General features: G+C 33.5%; 1 pseudogene; it reads right to left on the bottom strand.

Annotated features, from left to right (window-relative positions):
• Nucleotides 1–1217: 1217 nt before the first annotated feature.
• LOC143046508 (uncharacterized) lies at nucleotides 1218–21066 on the bottom strand (annotated as a pseudogene).
• Between the last annotated feature and the right edge of the window lie 126 nt (nucleotides 21067–21192).

Genomic DNA, 21192 nt, shown 5'->3' with positions numbered 1-21192 from the left:
GATTCAATTTGTCGAGTTTACATAAAAATAACAATTTTTGATTGGTTCCGTACTCATTGCCTACATTCATGTCTTCCTCCATTCTAATAAGATGTGTCCTGTCAAACTCCAGCAAATACGAATGCAAATAAAATTGAAATTCCTTTTAATCGACTTTTGAGATAATGAACCTTTATCTTGATTGAAGCAATTTTTTTCTAAATTATATACAGTTCATGGATGAATGAAATTTGTTTTCGGATATCATATTAGATATAAGATTTCAGAAATTGTAAACTAACTTTTGCTTCTAATGAAAGATGCATTTAACCTCCTTAAAAATACATGCACAAACTTATAACATTTAAAAACAGTCCTTTTTTATTAATTGATGATTATAAAACGTTCGAAAGAAAGAAATAACCCTTGATGCTCAGGGCAAACGAACAAGCATTTCTAGAAATTTTAGAAAATTAGAAGATATGATAAAATAGGCAATAAGACCAATATCGAGGAGAACGGATGATGTAAAAGAAACTATATATGGTATAGATCACTGACCCAGCAAAACCCGAACAGCATAGGAAGCTGGAAAAGACTTCAACATGACGATTTAAAAAAAAACAATTAAAAAACCCAAACCAACGGTCTGATTATGAACAAAATAAAAAAAAAACAACAACACCAAATTGAATATAATGTAAGACATCAAACAGTAACAACCACTGAATCATGTGAATTACAGGCTCACAAGGTCAGGCTTATACAGAATATTACTCTTGTGGGATAAAATACGTTTGCGAGCGCGTAAAAAAATCCTGTCCCAGGGCAGTGGTATACTAAAAAGTAAAATAACAAATACACTGTACTCGAAGAGAAATTCAAAACGGAAATTCCAAAACCAAGTGGTAAAATGAAAAGATCAAACATACCAAACGAACTGTCATATTCCTGACTTAGTACATGTACATGTATTAAAATGATATACAGTAACATGATATAAAAAGTTTTGGCACGTCAGATGGAAAACGAACAGAGACAATAGCTCTGATATAAAAGTACTCATATAAAATGAATGCTACTTCAACGATTACATCTTATTTAAAAAGAAGACGTGTGACTTAACATTGGCACGTGATATTAATTCTGCTTTTTTTTCACATAATGTGTGTATTATGGAAGCAAACACATATATTTGAAAAATAAATATCTAAATCAATATAAAATTGTATAAGGCATTCTAAATATAAAATTTTAATAAATATCTGGATTGTCTTGTAATTGTTGTTTGTGGAATATGGACACACGATCAGCCGAAGACGGCAGGATTTTGACGATCAACCTCGTAGTAACAAAAATATAGCATATGATCGTTATTACAGCCAGTGTCGTATGGATGAGCTCCACTGCAACTGTCTCTGTTGTTCGTATTTTCGTCGTCAAACTGGAAATATTCTTCACGAACTACCATGCCATAGACTTTCTGACATCCACTGGTGTATCGCATTAAATAGAATGGTTTATCTATAGGCAGAAAAACTTTATCGGCGATAGGCCCATCACTTCTGTAACACAAATTAAACGCATTTAAACATTTTACAAAAGGTTTTGTAAATTCTACATTGTTCTATAGTGAACTGAATGTAGGACAACTATATTGTTTTAATCCACCATTTTCTACATTTGAAAATGCCTGTACAAAGTTAGGAATATGACAGTTATTGTCCATTCGTTTTTGATGAGTTTTGTTTTTTGATTTTGCCATGTGATTATGGAATTACCGAATTGACTTTTCTCTAAGTTCAGTATTTTTGAGATTTTACTTTTTTTTTGTAATAACCAATGGATTGAAGCTAAATCTTTGAATCATCAACAGCAAAGCCTAATGCAAATTGTCGAACTTACTTATTTGTCATTTGAAACCATTTTTGTATGAGTTAGCATGCTATCGAAGGGTAAAACTCTAAGGAAAGAAATCGTCAGTATTTAAAACCGTCGTGTTTAATCGTTATAATGATTAATTATTTTTGTTTATGACTGACAGCAATTAAACAATCAGTTAATTTTCTAATTATTTCTGATTTTTTATTATTACCGTTAGTAGATCATGAAAGGTGAACTTGAACAGGTGTTTTTACAACAACTCTGCATGGAACATGATGTATCCTATTCTGTTAAAGATAGTATATTTAAGAACGACTGCTGTTGCAGCAATATCTTTGAGTGAATATTTTTCAAAACTGGAATAAATGGTGAACTGACAACTTTCATATTTAGTTGTTAACATTATAAGTACAATACAATTTGGTATTTTACCATAAAATAAACAAATAGAAATTTCTTTCATTATGTGTTTTTTCAACACTTCATAATGTTTTACTGGACAAAGTAATATTTTCTATTAATCTTTTTTCAGAACGAAGAAAGTAGTTTAATGTGTATAACTACATTTGGGTGCAGACCAAACATTACATGCACTCTCGGGCGTTAACAGGAAAACGACGCGTCTTTTAATTTGTAAAGATAAAACAGGCGTTAACTTTGAGGTTAATTCCACGTTAACGTGTAATAAAACGAGTCTTCTTTTTTTTTTTTGTAAAAAGCAAACGCGCTTTTACGCAGATTGACCAACAAATAACATTAAGATGAAAAGCTGCGATAAGGTGCTACGGCATGGAAACAATTTTTTGTCATTTATTTTATTTCTTGAGGCATAACTTTGTTGAATCTGCCTTAAAATTACTCATGAAACTGTATCGAGATAATTTTATATGTACACATAACTTTGCTGTATCTAATTTTGGCATATCATATTTCAAATATTTTTGTGAGTCGATATTTGTACATGTATATTTTGAAAAGAAAATATAGAAACCCGCTATTTAAAGTTATTGGAACTGATTTTTTGCAATGAATAAAAGTCAATATTTCGAATTAAAAGAGTTTTTGAATTGTTAGAGTTTACATTTCTTTGGGTTATGTTGTGTGTTTCGGTTGTTTCCTGTAAATAGTTAATACTTCAGTTTTATCATACATCTTTTGTATAGTCATTTTATAAAATTTACTGTTTGCAAGAGTATAAATTATTCTAAATAATAGGGATGTTCTGGTACCTAACAGAAAACCCTGGCCGTTTTTTGGCACAATTTTTTTGAACTCTTGGTCCTTGATGCTGTTCAACTTTGTACTTGTTTCGGATTTCAAACTTTTGTATCTGGGCGTCACTAGTAAGTCTTGGGTGGACAAAATGCACTTCTGGCGTATTAAAATTTTAAACTTGTTGCCTTTTGTTAGCTATTATTCGTGTGTTTCTTTGTCAATTATGTTCTCCTATTTATTTATATTGTAGTCCTGTAATGTTGTGTTGTCATTTTAATGTTATATTTCACATGGCCATAAAAGAGGGAGGTTTGGCATGCCACAAAACCCGGTACAACCCACCATTTTTTCCTTTAAAAATGTCCTGTACCAAGTCAGGAATATGGCCATTGTTATATTATAGTTCGTTTCTGTGTGTGTTACATTTTAACGTTGTGTTTCCGTTGTGTCGTTTGTTTTCTCTTATTTTTGAGTGTGAATTCGCATTACTATAAGACGTGTCACGGTACTTATCTATCCCAAATTCATGTATTTGGTTTTGATGTTATATTTGTTATTCTCATAGGATTTTGTCTAATGCTTAGTCCGTTTCTGTGTGTGTTACATTTTAATGTTGTGTCGTTGTTCTCCTCTTATATTTAATGCGTTTCCCTCAGTTTTAGTTTGTTACCCCGATTTTGTTTTTTGTCATTAGATTTATGAGTTTTGAACAGCGGTATATTACTGTTGCCTTTATTTAAAAACATTAACTTAAAATATTATCGTCATACCATAAAAGTCATTTTAACAAAATAGAAAAATATTCAAATGTACACGAAGTTTATTGTATATTTAACTCAATTACTTAACGCGAAAAGTTTACTTTCAAGTGCACTTTAAAATAAACTCGTGAAATCTGAAGTAATATTCGTTATGTACTTAATATAACGGACACATAGAAAACACGCGTCTAATAGGGTAGACATTTTGACCGCGTTAACGTTATTATGTAAACGAGCGTTTACTAGAAAACGCATAAATGAGGTTAACTAACGAAATAATTTGGCGTTACCGTACATATACTTTATGTTATGCTTGGTCTGCATCAAACAGTAATCTATCAAGTATTGAAACCTTTACCTGCAGCAATAATATATATCAGTGTCATGACCATATGTTCCGTTAGGTAACGTACCACCAGCTGAGTTACCGTTACCACTGTTTTCATCATCCCAATGAATGTAACCTTCATCAAAACCTTCAATTATATTTTTAGATCATTATTACAGCTATGTTTGACTGTATGTGTGAGTTTAGAGAGTGACAAACATTTTTTTCCCGACTGGAGACAATATTGTATTTGTATTATTAATATATCACAAAGTGAATGTCTTTTTTTGCAGAAAATCTACTTTCAACTACTTTTGATTTACTGAAAGTACGAATTAGTTTTCTCTAATATGACCCCCATCCCCCCCCCTGTTTCCCCCAAACAAAAAACGTCGAAAGAAAAAAAAATCTATAACCAGAGTACAGAAGCAATTTGACGTAGTGAGATAAAAACAAGTGGTATTCCAACTCATAAGTCGAAGAAAAATTGACATTGCTTCCGCAATCACATAACACAGAATAAAATACTAAACGAGAGGCAACAAATACCAAAGTGGAATATGAAAGTTGTTTTCCATTCGGTTGATGTGTTTGAGCTTTTAACTTTGCCGTTTAATTAGGGATTTTCCGTTTTGAAATGTCCTCGGATATTTTTGTGATTTTACTTTATACAAACTCATAAGTCGAAAATAGAGTACATAGAACATATAGAAATCTAAAAATTGATCAACACAAACCCCATCAAAACTGGAGGTGATGACAAATCTTAATTTGATGAAAAGACCTAAAACTAGGTATCTTTAGTTTTTCAATATGTGTCATTTTTAGGTCTGACTTATCTGTTGAAACTTATTCGGAAGATGTTTAATTCTCTATGATTTGAAATTCAATGACCTAAAAGTGATCGTATGATCTATCAGTTAGATCCCTCTCATCAATAAAAGGAACTTTTCTATACACTACTTTTGTTTATATTGTGAATGTGTCATTTGCTTTTACGCTTTCTCATGTTGCCTTTAAATTATTACGGAGCGTTTAACTGTCAGAAATAGACTTTTGATTGCAAACATCTACATATTTGTTTTAAAACATGTCCAGGCGGTTTTAAAAGCAGTTGGTATACTAATCATTTTTCATGATTTTGTGTGATTATCACTGATTTGGTGCTTTATCAAAGAGTTTTGGACCAACATCCATTATAATATTTCACTATTCCATGTGCTCATATGACATACCGGTAGGGCATGGTCCATACTTGAGTATGCAGTAGTTTCCAGAAGGCCAATTTCTGTAGTAAGCACCTTTCATACTTGATGTATGTGTGCAAAAGTAAAACTTAGAATACTCTGTATCAGGTGTACCAGCTGAAAGTGAAAAACAATATCCATATGCCGTAACGTAATCATTTCTTTAATAATATCACACTATTTTTACCTTTTTGTCTACATTTTCGTCCGTTCCGATCTCTTGAATTGTCCTTAGTTTATTTTTTTCACGCGTTTCGGTTTACACTCATGCTCTATTTATTACGTTTCAGATTTCAACATGCACTCTACATCTCATAGTTGTAAATAATAAATTAACTATATAGAGCAGTATTTGGTTATCCTTTAGGAGCACTTGAAATCATACCCGATGTTTTGCTGTTGCTCAGTTTTCTATTATGTTTATTGTCAGGCTGTTGCCTTCTGACCATTTTTCGTTTTTTTTTTTTGGTGCCACGGCATTGTCCTATTGCCTTCGATAATTGAGTTTTAGTATCCCTTTGGTATTCATCAGTATCGCAGATAAGGTATAATATGTTTATTATTTTGATATATATTATCAATTCAGTGAGACGTCCATATATGCTAAAAGCGGTCACTGAACATAGATTAAGAAAGATAATACGAAGATTGTGATATTGATTAAAGTAATTGAAAGCCATTTGCAAATTGTTTGAGCAACTGTTGACGTCATTCTGTTCAAAAACCTATTAAAATAAACAAACGGTTACTATCACTTGAGTTTCATGTGGATCTTGTCTTGGGGATCATTATCTCTAAAATTGAGAATGGAAATGGGGAATGTGCCAAAGAGACAACAACCCGACCATAGAAAAAAAACAACAGCAGAAGGTCACCAACCAGTCTTCAATGTAGCGAGAAATTTCCGCACCCGAAGGCGTCCTTCAGCTGGCCCCTAAACAAATATATACTAGTTCAGTGATAATGAACGCCATACTAATTTCCAAATTGTACACAAGAAACTAAAATTAAAATAATACAAGACTAACAAAGGCCAGAGGCTCCTGACTTGGGACAGGCGCAAAAATGCGGCGGAGTTAAACATGTTTGTGAGATCTCAACCCTCCCCCTATACCTCTAGCCAATGTAGAAAAGTAAACGCATAACAATACGCACATTACAATTCAGTTCAAGAGAAGTCCGAGTCTGATGTCAGAAGATGTAACCAAAGAAAATAAACAAAATGACAATAATACATAAATAACAACAGACTACTAGCAGTTAACTGACATGCCAGCTCCAGACTTCAATTAAACTGACTGAAAGATTATGATTTAATCATATGAACATCAGGCACAATCCTTCCCGTTAGGGGTTTAGTATCATACCATCATAACATATATGAGAAGAACATAACCCGTGTCATGCCAACAACTGGTTTTTGAATAAATGTGTTTAGTTCCGATGCAAAGACCCTAAAAGTGAATCAATATTAACGCCAAAATATGCAATCTTTAATGACCTGACAACAGTCTCGTAACTATATCCCTTCTTAATAAGTCTATTCAAAGGTTTTGTTAGTTTTTGAGGTGAATACTGACACCTTTGTGCTTTATAAAGAATATTTCCATAAAAAATTGGATGTGAAATACCTGAACGTATAGGAAGTCTGCATGTTGAGCTATATTTACGAATGATGTCCTTATACCGATGATAAAATTTAGTAAATGTTTTGACTAGTTTGTGATATCGAAAACCCTGGTGTAATAATTTTTCAGTAATACATAAATTTCTCTCGTTAAAATCTAAAACATTGTTACATACACGAGCGAATCGTACAAGTTGAGATATATAAACACCGTAAGATGGTGACAAGGGAACGTCACCATCTAAAAGTGGATAATTAACGATTGGAAATGAAAAATCATCTCTTTTATCATAAATTTTAGTATTCAGCTTTCCGTTAGTGATATAGATATCAAGATCGAGGAAAGGGCAGTGGTCATTGTTAGTATTAGCTTTATTTAAAGTAAGTTCAACAGGATAAATTTCTTTAATATACATACTGAAGTCGTCATTATTGAGAGCCAAAATATCATCCAAATATCTAAAAGTATTATTAAATTTGTTTATAAGATGTTGTTTCGATGGGTCTTTGCTTATTTTTGTCATAAATTGTAACTCATAGCAATACAAAAACAGGTCCGTAATAAGTGGTGCACAGTTAGTCCCCATTGGAATTCCGATAATCTGACGATATACGGAATCCCCAAAGCGAACAAAAATGTTATCTAGTAAAAATTCATGGGCATATATAGTATCAAAGCATGTCCAATTGACAAAGTTTTTTTGTTTATTGCAACTAAAAAATGACCTAAAAGAGATTGAACATATATATTCACATTCTGACTTTTTAAATGCCCATTTAATTAGGTGTGTATTTTTTTTCTTAATGAGAATGTGAGGCAATGTGGTATACAGGGTAGAAAAATCAAAACTTTGAACAGATTTTAAATCACCAATATAAGCATGCAATTTATCAAGTACTTCCAACGAGTTCTTGACACTCCAAAAGTAATTAATTCCACTATTTTCGAAGGCCTTATTTGAACAATTTATTATCAGGTTTTTAATTGTACCAAGTGTGCTGGTAAGAAGAATAGACAATTTAGTAGTGGAACAATGGCTTGAAGACGAAATAAATCTATATTTGTAAGGTGTTTTGTGTAGCTTCATAGGAAGCCAGTACATAGTTGGGACTTTCATTGTATTTGGCTCTGCTTGTAAACCGGTAGCTAAACGTTTATGTTTGTTACAGATGTCGTTTTCTGAAAATGGAGTCAGTTGGAATGTTGGTGAATTGGTGATTTCTTTTTTCAGAACCTCGATGTAAAATTTACGTCAAACAATAATAATATTATTAGCAGCTTTATCGGCCGGGACAAAAACAAATTTCTTGGCTAGTTCTTTTAGTTTATGTTTGATACGAGAAATAGTTTTTTTGTGGTTATTGTTAATAGTAAAATGTTCTTTAAAATGTTGAATACGTATATCAACTATCTTCATTACTGAATTAAAAAAAGAGTCCAAAGATTTTTTGTCAGCTTTTTCCCGTTTTATCCATTTCATACAGTAAGTATGGAGTGAGTCGTGGATGATATTACGACACTCATTCCAATTAATAATTGACGGAGGACGATATTTAGGTCCTTTACTGAGGAATGATTTTAACTCTCGGTCTTGTTTGTATTTTTTCTCCTTTGTTTTTTGGACTTGAATTAATAGCCTTTTTAACAAAAAGGGTAAATTGAGACATTATAATAAGGAGTCGACAAACAATTTTGTTAACTGTGTTTGTAGATCTTGTTTTTCTATTAATTTCTGTTAACTTACTGTCGTTGTCATGTTTTTCACTATCATGCATAGCTTTCAAGAAGATATCCAAATATGAGACAAAACCATTATTTTAAGATCATAACTCCAATATGGAGTCGATGAACAACTCTGAACATATCGTTTCTCTCGTATTTGATCTATATATCATACTGTTGGGATTTGAATCAAAACATTGTGTTCTATTTTTAGTAACATCTATTGTGTTCGTTGATATATAATATCCTGCCATTAAATTCACACAGTGGATGCCTAATAAACGCATCATAGATACCAGGATTGAACATTAGTATTTGCACTAGATGCGCGTTTCGTCTAATAAAGACTCAACAGTCACACTCGAATAAAAAAAGGTCAAAAATAAACCAATTAACTAAAATATTTTGTCCCACTCTATGTTTGTAATCCAAACTTTCAACTCCGTAATGCAAAGTTGACCTCAAATAGATTTATTTATCATTTTAATCCTTTATATCCATATCGGTGTCAGACCACCTAAAGTTTAACATCATAGAAACCAGGTATATCCTGAATTGTACATGTATCAGCATTCTGCATGCAAATTTTCAACATACCTTTAAAGCCTTCTAAGAAAAAAACTGACCTTCAAAAAGAAGTACTCCCAAAATAACCCATATTTTTTTGGAAATAAAAAGCACTATTTTGTGTCAGAGTAGTATTACTTTTATATACGTTCTTAATTGGTGGTCTGACATCTAAACATATAACCTTTTCCGGCTCTTACACATCTTGTGGCATTTGAATTGTGTCTTTCTCATAAAGATACGTAAAAAAATGGTTTTTTTTCTATTTGTACATAGAAAGATGACGAGAAACGTCACTACACACAAAGTAATTGATAAAGCTGAAATTGTTCTAAGAGCTAAACATAGGAATTTTGGAAGGGTTAATTTCAAAGCTGTATTTTCCATCAAAGAGCTTCAAAAGGCATGCATGGTGGGTTGTATGAAATGTATTCTAGCAACAACATTGTTTCAAAAATACTTTCCTAGAACCTAGTGGTGAAATAAGAGCGTTGAAGAAATTGCCAATAAAAGTGTTTATGATTAAATATATTTTGTGAATAGCCTTACAATTGTCAGGTGGGTTTATACAGTTAAAAGACGGAGAGATCTCCTAAATGCAACTCTCATGTTCTCATTTAATACATATACTTCAATACTTGCCAAAAAAATGGTGACCAGAAGAATATGAAGTTGCCTTTGTGGTATCCTCGGTGTCTTGCGATACCCAACCACTGCTAAACCAAGTATGAGAATGTGGGCATCCTGATACTGGTTGATACAAGGAAAATGTCCCTGTCGGCCTAAAGGCACGCTCAGTGTGTGTGTCAATTCTATAAAACAAAATAATAAAGTTACAGTATTTAATATATACTTTCCTTCATATGTTCACAGGTCAACAGTTTTAAGACATGTCTCATGTCTGAAAAAATCACCCGTAATGAAATACAGACACATTGACTAACTGATGATGTGGTACAAAATATAGTCACTGATATTAAGGGACACGGAGGTATGTATTAAACCAGCTTTGTTTTTGATGTTTTATGTCATTGACCCAAATCTGTTCCTTCGCACATTTTGTTTTATTTGTACCCCGATTCCACAAAAAACGTAAATGTACACCACCAACGCAAAACAATTACAACAAAAAAGAACAACAATCAAGCTAACATTTATATTTATAGCAAAATAAATGTTGACGATGTTTTGGACTTATAATATTAGCATAAAACAACATGTACCTATACAAAGAGCACCATAACCCTTTCTGTTTCATTTGGATCACCACAATGATGCAAAGTAAATTATTAAGTAAATTGCACAACAAAATTACTTCAGTTAAAAAGAATATAAACTTCAGTTTATAGTGTAGTATGATTATAATCGGGGATTGTGTATTAAAAGCCGGAAACGATGTATGTCGTTTTTTCTTTATTCCCTTTCCTTTTTTCAGTATAGTTGAGTAAACATTATGTTTTTTATATTATATAATGCATGCTCACATTTAATTTGTATTGTTATTTTTGTTATACATTATATTATAGAGAAGACTGAATAAGTATGTCTTATTTGTGTTTGATCCTCTTTGCTTTGAGAAAATGAAATAATTATATAGTTAATTTCACCTTTATTTGAATTTTCTAAACGAACTTGAGTCAGGTGTTTATATATGATTAACTACAACACTGTTAAACTTTGTATATAAGTACTTTGCCAATGTAGCTATTCAATTTGCAAATTTAGTTTGATCATTTCAGTTAAGGTGTACGATTTGTTAGTTATTGTCTAAGCAGATATGAATGGTTTTACACGTCTAGTAATTTTTCGGGCCCTTTATAGCTTGCTGCTCAGTGTGAGTCAAGGCTCCATGTTGAAGGTTGTACCTTGACCTATAATGGTTTACTTTTATAAATTGTTACTTGGATGGTGAGTTGTCTCATTGACACTCATACTACATCTTCCAATATCTATGAATATTTGAATCTATTGTGATACATATTTAAACATACTTAAAATATGTAAAAGGTACAGATACATTAACATGTATTGATCAGTTTTGGTCATTGTACGTTTAATTCATTCTGTAAAGATACATGGTATATGAACGCCATTAATTATGCTGTCAACAAAATGCAAAGGGAATTGACAATTTGAGTTTTCTGATTCTCTTCAAGCTTAATGCTTTTATCACATATTCAATAATTAATTAAGTAATTCTGGTATAAAAACTGAAAGACACATACTACATGCAAATATAAGGTATAATTTTTAAACAGCTTTGGTCTCCAGTTTTCAAATTCATATACATGAGGAATTGTGAAATAATACTAAACATATTTCATTTACCTGATGACGTTTACATTATGCTAAAGGAAGACGGATATTCCTTCATAGCTTTAAGCAGATTCTGTTTTATCATTGACACATTTCTGTGCATGATTGTTGGACAAATTCCATCCTGTTGGTTTTCGGTTGTCCAGAAATCATCTTCAAAGAATCGGACTATTGACATTAAATGAAATTCTAGCGGTTCGGATATACCCATTCCACCAACAATCAGACTTTTTGGGGATACTCCGGTTGTTAATGATTCAAGATCAGCTGCCAGTAGGTTTGACGTGTTGAAATAAGCCATACTTCCATATCGTCTCTTACAAGAACCACTTTCCATATGTGTGGATTACCATATTTCTGAAACAAATGAATTCGATTATCAATTATTATAATGTTCCTATCATAAAAAAAAACAAAAAAAAAACGAAATTTCAATCCTTTTTCTCTCACCTATGCACAAATATATCAAATTTATTCGTTCATAGTGTGTTAATTTACGTTTTTTGATTGAGTTAAGCCTTCCAATTGATATTTTATCGTATGTTTTTCTATGTTGTTATGTTATACTATTGTATCAGAAAAAGGGAGAAATTTTGGTACCATTAAAACGTTTAATCCCGCTGCAAATGTTTACATCTGTCCTAAGTCAGGTATTTGATTACAGTAGTTGTCGTTTGTTTATGTAATTTTAACGCGTTTCTCGTTTCTCGTTTTTCATATAGACTAGACCGTTGTTTTTCCCGTTTGAATGGTTTTACACTAGTAATTAATGGGCCCTTTATAGCTTGTTGTTTGCTGTGAGCCAAGGATCCGTTTTGACGGAGTACATTGACCTATAATGGTTTACTAATATAAATATTTTTTTGGATGGAGAGTTGTCTCATTGGCACTCACACCACATCTTTCTATATCTATGAATAGAAACTTAACGCAGTTTCTGATTAGATCCAGTAGGTTTTTTGGTTTTAGCAGAGGAATTATGTATGTTTGTATTACTAGCTTGGCGCATTGTCACGTTACTAATTAATTCTTATGAACAGTTCAAATAATTACTTCGATATAATATTTATATATAACGGTATATAACGGTAAGTGATTATAAGAGCAACAGTATGTTTGCAGAGAACGAATTTTAAACAATGTGTATCAATTGATATACTAGTATTTATTTATTAGCACGTAGTTGATACTTAAGCTGATGAACTGTTGGTCTCAGTAGCTTATGTTTGGATTGCGACATCATTTAAATCATGTTTTATTTTCTAATAAAGAAATTAACAGGAAACTGTGGTTCCAACTGTAACATGCATTTTCACATTCTATGATTTCATTTAATTTCAATTAACTTGTATACTTGTTTTCGCTTAATTGAAGTGAGTTTGCTGCTTTTCGAATGATCTTACAATAACAAAGGTATACATGTGATGTCTCTTAATTCTTATTTTCCGCATTCAAAGAGACGGACAGCACATATATATAATTGTTATCTGTAAAATCGTATGAATAGAATCAAAATTGTTTTAAACATTTAACATATTTAAAAAAAAATACATATTCCAAAAAAAAAAAATCAAAATACGTGATTAATGTCCTAGGTGTCTGTTTGTAAAACAGTTGAGACCCGTTTGCAATTTCATTTTGACATTGATTAAATCTATTTTTCGAAGTTAAAGGTTGTGTGTATAAGGAAAATTGATCATTTCCATGATACAATGCCTTATGTGATAATAATTACCAAAGGATAAATCAAACAAAACTTCTTTTAATGTATGTCATCATGAAGGGTAATACCTAATGCAAATCACCCGATTTATTGACTACCTTATCATGCGCGTATAGACGGACTATGAGCGTGTATACGCGTTCTGGCATGAACATACGCGTGTGGGCCAAATACTCATCTTTTCCAGAACACATACATGTATTGACCTTCAAGATTGTTAGGTAATTTATTCCAATTTGTATGTTGAACGTTTTTGTCTGTAATCGCCTAACAGTTGTTGATCATCTTTCACAATGTGTCCTTAAAGAATAAATACCATTACCTTTAAAAGTACCTCCGCAACTCTAGCTGCAGATATATCATATTGGCTAACTGACTTTGTTCCTGTTTCAACTTCAATAATCACATGATGAAATAGTAAGGGATACTAAAATACAAATATAAGCGCAATATAAGTTATTACTTTTAAAATTAATATAATGGAACGGTAAATAAAGATTACTCTCTATTTAACATCTAAATAAGAGATCTCTATATTGATATACCTCAAAAAGTCATTTATAAGCATAGTAAGGTTATGATTGAATTGTGAATTGCGTAAGAATTGGCATATCTCGTTGGGATCTAATCTGCTAATGAAACTCACATATCCCAATCTCATAACTCAACAATAAGTTGTTGGTTATCAGTTTTTTCTCAATTAATCATTTTGTACTACAAAAAGAAGGGAGTAAAGGTACAACTAAACATACTGTCCCCCAGTCTTTCAAAAATCTATTATAAGTGTTGGCATCATATGAGTTTGGCAAGGCACATGCTGCTGATATAAACTCGTCATTCAGTTTGTGATATGACGGATAGGCTGGTGGCATGGCATAGCGACTACGTCCTCGGTTACAAACAGTAATCTTATCAACAGTGATAGCATTTGGTTTTGAAGCATCCCTCAGAGCTGAAAAATGAAAATAAAATAAAGCAAAACTATATAAAGAGGGGAAACATAATTCTTGATCAATTTTGGTCGAAAAAACTTAAAGTGGGAAATTGTGAATGATAATGACGACAAATATGTTGTTCAACAGAACATGTTACATTTTTTACATATAGATTCCATCATTGTAAGAGTGGATAAATATCGTAATACACGAGTCATAGTGGTGGAATCTATTTCTTTAATGATTTAATGATTTTAATCCAACATTTGCAGAGAGTTGTGTTGACTTCTTTTTATGTGACGTCATCAGTCATTGTCGGTTTTTTTTTCAGGACGTCACAATAGGACGTTCAGAAGAAATCAAGAAAATATAACGTCATAATTAAATTTTGACCAATTATTTGCTGAGAACAGATATTTCCCTATTTTTTCAAAATACGGCTGAACCAATCTATGCCAGGTATCGAAAAACAGAAATGGTTCGACAAATTCAACATTTTATAACAGTTAAGTACATAAAATCAACATACAGTTAATCCAGACCTTTTTCTTGGAGTCAACAAATTTCGTTTTTAATCGGAATAGAGATAGAGAATCAAAGAAAAGATTCATTCAAGCTTTTAAAGGACGTTATATATTTTCCTGAAAAGAAAACTGGTACCAGTGTTAATCCAGCATTACGAATAAATGTTATCATATTATGGACTTATAAATAACTCTATTTGTGGATTCTTAATATGATGACTACATTTTACATTTTTTGATGACTTAAGCCTCAGTCACACCAGACCACGCTCACCGCGATCTAAAATAAATTCAGATCCCGCTCCCGCTACGATAATACCACGTTCTCACTGCGCTTATTCTGCGACCTCACTACGCTTATCAGGATCTTTCTACGCTCATCATGTTCTCACTACGACAATACCACGAGTTGTCCGATTGCAACACGATCTTACCACGCTTCTACTGCGATTATAACACGTTCTTACCACGATTATACTACGTTCATAGCGCGATCTTACTACGTTCTCAATAATAACATCAATATCGTTTTACATATCAATACAGTTCCATTCATTCCATTTCTGATTAATACGTAGATTTCTCGGAAACAATACAGTGATGCCACCAAAATCTACTAGAACACGTGGGCGTGGTGGTAGGGGTTGATGTAGAGGCAGAGGGAGCTCTGATAGTAACGAATCCTGATCAAGCAGAGATGTCGGACCGACCAATCGTACCTAAATCAAAACATATTGCTGGTCCATAAAGCTCAAATGACGATATTTTAGTGAACGATAGCAGAGATGACACAGATGTGTCAATAGATATAGGAAGATGTGGTATGAGTGCTAATGAGACAACTCTCCATCCAAGTAACAATTTATAAAAGTAAACCATTATAGGCCAAGGTACGGCCTTCAACACGGAGCCTTGGCTCACACCGAACAGCAAGCTATAAATGGCCCCAAAAATTACTAGTATGAAACCATTTAAACGGGAAAACCAACGGTCTAATCTATATAAAAACGAGAAGCATGGTTGAGCCGTTAGAGAAAATTGAAAAGACAATGAGCATGATGGTCGTAGTATGAACGTAGTCAGGTGGTAAGAAGAGCGTGATGAGGACGACAAGGGCGTGCTAGAATCGTACTCTGGTCTTGAAAAGCGTGGTATAGTCGTAGTTGAAGCGTAGTTGGGTCGCGGTGAGAACGTGATGGTCGTAGTGAGGTCGTAATAACGTCGATGTGAGATCGTAGCGCAGTCTCTCCGAATAGAATCACGATTTCGCTACGCCTTGTTACGATGGTACAGCGACATTTGCGATCTTACTACGATCTTAGTGCGCTCTCACTACGCTTCTACTACGACCTGATTTAGCCACGACCCCACCACGATTGTTTTGAACATAACCGTGATACGACCTCACTGCGATCTACACGATCGTTCTACGATCATCAAAATTTGCATTTTTTTCACAGATCGTAGTGCGATCGTGGCCTAGTGGGATTTTGGTATTAAATTTAACTTTGAAATATATCAGAATGTTAGTGAAATTAGTGAAACAATACAGTGATGCCACCAAAATCTACTAGAACACGTGGGCGTGGTGGTAGGGGTTGATGTAGAGGCAGAGGGAGCTCTGATAGTAACGAATCCTGATCAAGCAGAGATGTCGGACCGACCAATCGTACCTAAATCAAAACATATTGCTGGTCCATAAAGCTCAAATGACGATATTTTAGTGAACGATAGCAGAGATGACACAGATGTGTCAATAGATATAGGAAGATGTGGTATGAGTGCTAATGAGACAACTCTCCATCCAAGTAACAATTTATAAAAGTAAACCATTATAGGCCAAGGTACGGCCTTCAACACGGAGCCTTGGCTCACACCGAACAGCAAGCTATAAATGGCCCCAAAAATTACTAGTATAAAACCATTTAAACGGGAAAACCAACGGTCTAATCTATATAAAAACGAGAAGCATGGTTGAGCCGTTAGAGAAAATTGAAAAGACAATGAGCATGATGGTCGTAGTATGAACGTAGTCAGGTGGTAAGAAGAGCGTGATGAGGACGACAAGGGCGTGCTAGAATCGTACTCTGGTCTTGAAAAGCGTGGTATAGTCGTAGTTGAAGCGTAGTTGGGTCGCGGTGAGAACGTGATGGTCGTAGTGAGGTCGTAATAACGTCGATGTGAGATCGTAGCGCAGTCTCTCCGAATAGAATCACGATTTCGCTACGCCTTGTTACGATGGTACAGCGACATTTGCGATCTTACTACGATCTTAGTGCGCTCTCACTACGCTTCTACTACGACCTGATTTAGCCACGACCCCACCACGATTGTTTTGAACATAACCGTGATACGACCTCACTGCGATCTACACGATCGTTCTACGATCATCAAAATTTGCATTTTTTTCACAGATCGTAGTGCGATCGTGGCCTAGTGGGACTTTGGTATTAAATTTAACTTTGAAATATATCAGAATGTTAGTGAAATTAGTGAAACAATACAGTGATGCCACCAAAATCTACTAGAACACGTGGGCGTGGTGGTAGGGGTTGATGTAGAGGCAGAGGGAGCTCTGATAGTAACGAATCCTGATCAAGCAGAGATGTCGGACCGACCAATCGTACCTAAATCAAAACATATTGCTGGTCCATAAAGCTCAAATGACGATATTTTAGTGAACGATAGCAGAGATGACACAGATGTGTCAATAGATATAGGAAGATGTGGTATGAGTGCTAATGAGACAACTCTCCATCCAAGTAACAATTTATAAAAGTAAACCATTATAGGCCAAGGTACGGCCTTCAACACGGAGCCTTGGCTCACACCGAACAGCAAGCTATAAATGGCCCCAAAAATTACTAGTATGAAACCATTTAAACGGGAAAACCAACGGTCTAATCTATATAAAAACGAGAAGCATGGTTGAGCCGTTAGAGAAAATTGAAAAGACAATGAGCATGATGGTCGTAGTATGAACGTAGTCAGGTGGTAAGAAGAGCGTGATGAGGACGACAAGGGCGTGCTAGAATCGTACTCTGGTCTTGAAAAGCGTGGTATAGTCGTAGTTGAAGCGTAGTTGGGTCGCGGTGAGAACGTGATGGTCGTAGTGAGGTCGTAATAACGTCGATGTGAGATCGTAGCGCAGTCTCTCCGAATAGAATCACGATTTCGCTACGCCTTGTTACGATGGTACAGCGACATTTGCGATCTTACTACGATCTTAGTGCGCTCTCACTACGCTTCTACTACGACCTGATTTAGCCACGACCCCACCACGGTTGTTTTGAACATAACCGTGATACGACCTCACTGCGATCTACACGATCGTTCTACGATCATCAAAATTTGCATTTTTTTCACAGATCGTAGTGCGATCGTGGCCTAGTGGGACTTTGGTATTAAATTTAACTTTGAAATATATCAGAATGTTAGTGAAATTATTTACCATATCCAGCCATAAATGCATATGGACGAATCAGCATGTCGCCGTCACCTACAATTTTCTTAAAAACTATAACATGATGCTATTTACAGATTTAACCTTATTTCAAAATGTTAAGATACTTAAAAATATACCTGTGCTAGAACCGTAAAGTTTGTTGTATTACAGTCTCAAAATAATGCACTTTTTATACAGTTTATAATAACAGTCATAACCAATGTCCAAGCATACTCCATATGCTTACATATATGTTTTATTAATGATTCGGATATCTGATGTTTGCAAAACATATATATATATATATATATATATATATATACCATCTTAAATTTGTCCCACACAACGCGTTGCGAGGGATCCAAAAATATGAGGCGTCCGTTCGTGTCTCTTTGTGTCCTTATGTCCGTGCATGTCTGACGGTATAAGCGCCCTCATACATGTGAACAATTATTTCCAAACGTGGATGAAATCTATATTTATAAAATCTATCAGCAAAGTTTTAGCATTGTATGGAAAACAAAGTTTTATAGTCTTGAAGTAAAAATACTTGTCATGCCGGTATATGATATGCAATTACTTTCTTACAGAAGAGATAATATATCTGTTATACTGATAAATTCTGTGATTTTGTGAAACTGTTTCTGAGTACGTTTGCTTACGTATACATGCATGTATTGTTTGTTTTTTTAATTTAGAAACTTGTAAATAACTTTCATACATTTACGGCCAAACTATCTGTTTATTCATTAAACCCTGCAATTGATAGTACTGCAGCGTTTGAAACTACCATTTGCTAATATATACAAATTGTTCTCATTTTATGATTGAGCTAGTTTTTTTACGTCCAATTTATTATTCGTCGATTACGCAGAACAGAAAAGCATTCAGAATATAGAATCTTTAAAATATAGAAAAAAAAGATTCTATCAAACCATGAGCTTCTAAAAATATATTTAAACTATCTGTACATTTACGTTATTATACTCTTGTTTTAAGTAATACATGTTACATGTAAGCGAAGATTTATGATCCTGGATGATATACACGAATGAAAGTGTATCAAAAGTGAAGACCACCGGATGATATACATTTATATCTTGTGCAAGAGGGAGATAGTTTTTTTCGCCCAAGAAAATTCATATTTCATTTGACCATTATTATTACTATGGGTATCTATGGTAAATAAAGTGTCCAATATCCCCTTAATCCAAAGGAAATGAATGTTTTATTCAACTGCCTTTACCTTTTTACTTCCTGAGCATTAATTATTAATTGGAATAAATTCGTACCCGCATGTTTTTATAACTTAAAACATTCGAAACGTTATGCACATAAACCACGCGTAACGTCGTGCTGAAGTTCAGAAAGGAATATGATATTCAGAGTGAGAGAAGAATAGGAAGTTATGTTCAACGTAATGTGGTATAGTCTGTACCAATCATGACACATATTGATTTCGCTATCAATATCAAAATGCAGTGGATAACATCAAAAATCATACAGGATAATGTGACAATTTTTTTTAGATGTTCTAGGTATTACTATCCAATTATCTACATACAAAAGTTTCTTACCGCCTGTTACATAATCGTGTAGAAGATACTCCTGCTTATCTTTGGCATCATTAAAGTATTCATATGTTGTGTGATTTTTGCAGGAGGTAACATTATCCACTCGAATAACATATTTTCTGTTTGTATCATCAATTTGAAGTATCTGTCTAGTTGGTTTTATACCAGGGTCAAGGCCAGAAGTAGAGAAACGCCCACCTTCTGGGTTAGCTCTCAGTAGATCGTACCCCAGTCCAAGTAATTTTGAATCGTCCAGAGTACTACATGAACAAATCGGCAGTAACAGACTTAAGGTTGTGAATATCAAAAACATTGTCTGCAGTAAATACAACTTTGGAAATAATGAAAATGATTAAAATGAGATAAATGATATGTGTCAATGAGACAACTACCTAATAAACATAAATAAAATTATACTTTCTTTCTTGACAGTTTATATTCATGATAAACCCCTGTTATATGTTCGTTCTTCCTTCTGAATTTATTGTCTTAATATAGTTGCAAATCTTACAAAAAAGATACAATCGATAATCGCAGTTGATTTAGTATAACAATATCTTTCTATAGAGTCATCACTTCTATTTTGTAGATTGTGTTGTTCATGGTTTTTTTTTTTTGTGTTGTGTTGTTCAACTTACAGGCGTTTTGGGGTGAAAAGACTGAAAGAGAAACAAAAAATATCAGAGCGGACATAAAAACTCAAAAGTCAGAACTAAACTTACAATGCTAAAAAAGAAGAAGACAAACAAACCAAAAATTGGGGGTGATCGTAAGTGCCTCTGTAGGGTACGCAAATCCTTCACAACATGTGGCACCCGTCGTGTTGCTCTTATAAATACAAAACCTGGTAACAAGTCTAAATCGGCAGGTCACATTACGTTTTTCTATTTTAGGTTTTAATTTACAAGATAAAATTATTTTGCTGCATGATTTCAGTGTATTTTTTTATCTTTGTGTTTTGGTCATGTAGTTTTGTCTTTTTTCAATATGATATTTCTAAAAGTGTCCTTGGTGCATTGGTTCTAGTGTTACGTCATAAAAAATGCGTGAACTTTGATATTGTTGGAAGAAAATCAATCAACAGAAGGCACAATAATTGAAAGATAATTTACAGACAAAACTTGAAGCTGTACTCACCTTGTCTTTCACGAAGTGCGTCTGAAATAAAGACAATAAACCCAGTATTTAATAAACACAGATAATAAAGTGGATTTTCCATACACTATACCTTCACCTTCAGTACTGTATGATTATAGATACAATGTTACCGACTTTTAACGGACTTAAGAATGGAGTTGAATTGGATTTCTAAAGTATTAAACATAAAATTTGTTTTCCTGGCTT

Source organism: Mytilus galloprovincialis, chromosome 9 (genome assembly GCF_965363235.1).
Source record: "Mytilus galloprovincialis chromosome 9, xbMytGall1.hap1.1, whole genome shotgun sequence".
In the NCBI taxonomy this organism is placed as follows: Eukaryota; Metazoa; Mollusca; class Bivalvia; order Mytilida; family Mytilidae; genus Mytilus; species Mytilus galloprovincialis.
The sequence above is the reverse complement of the archived record's forward strand: the minus strand, read 5'-3'. Positions and strand labels throughout refer to the sequence as shown.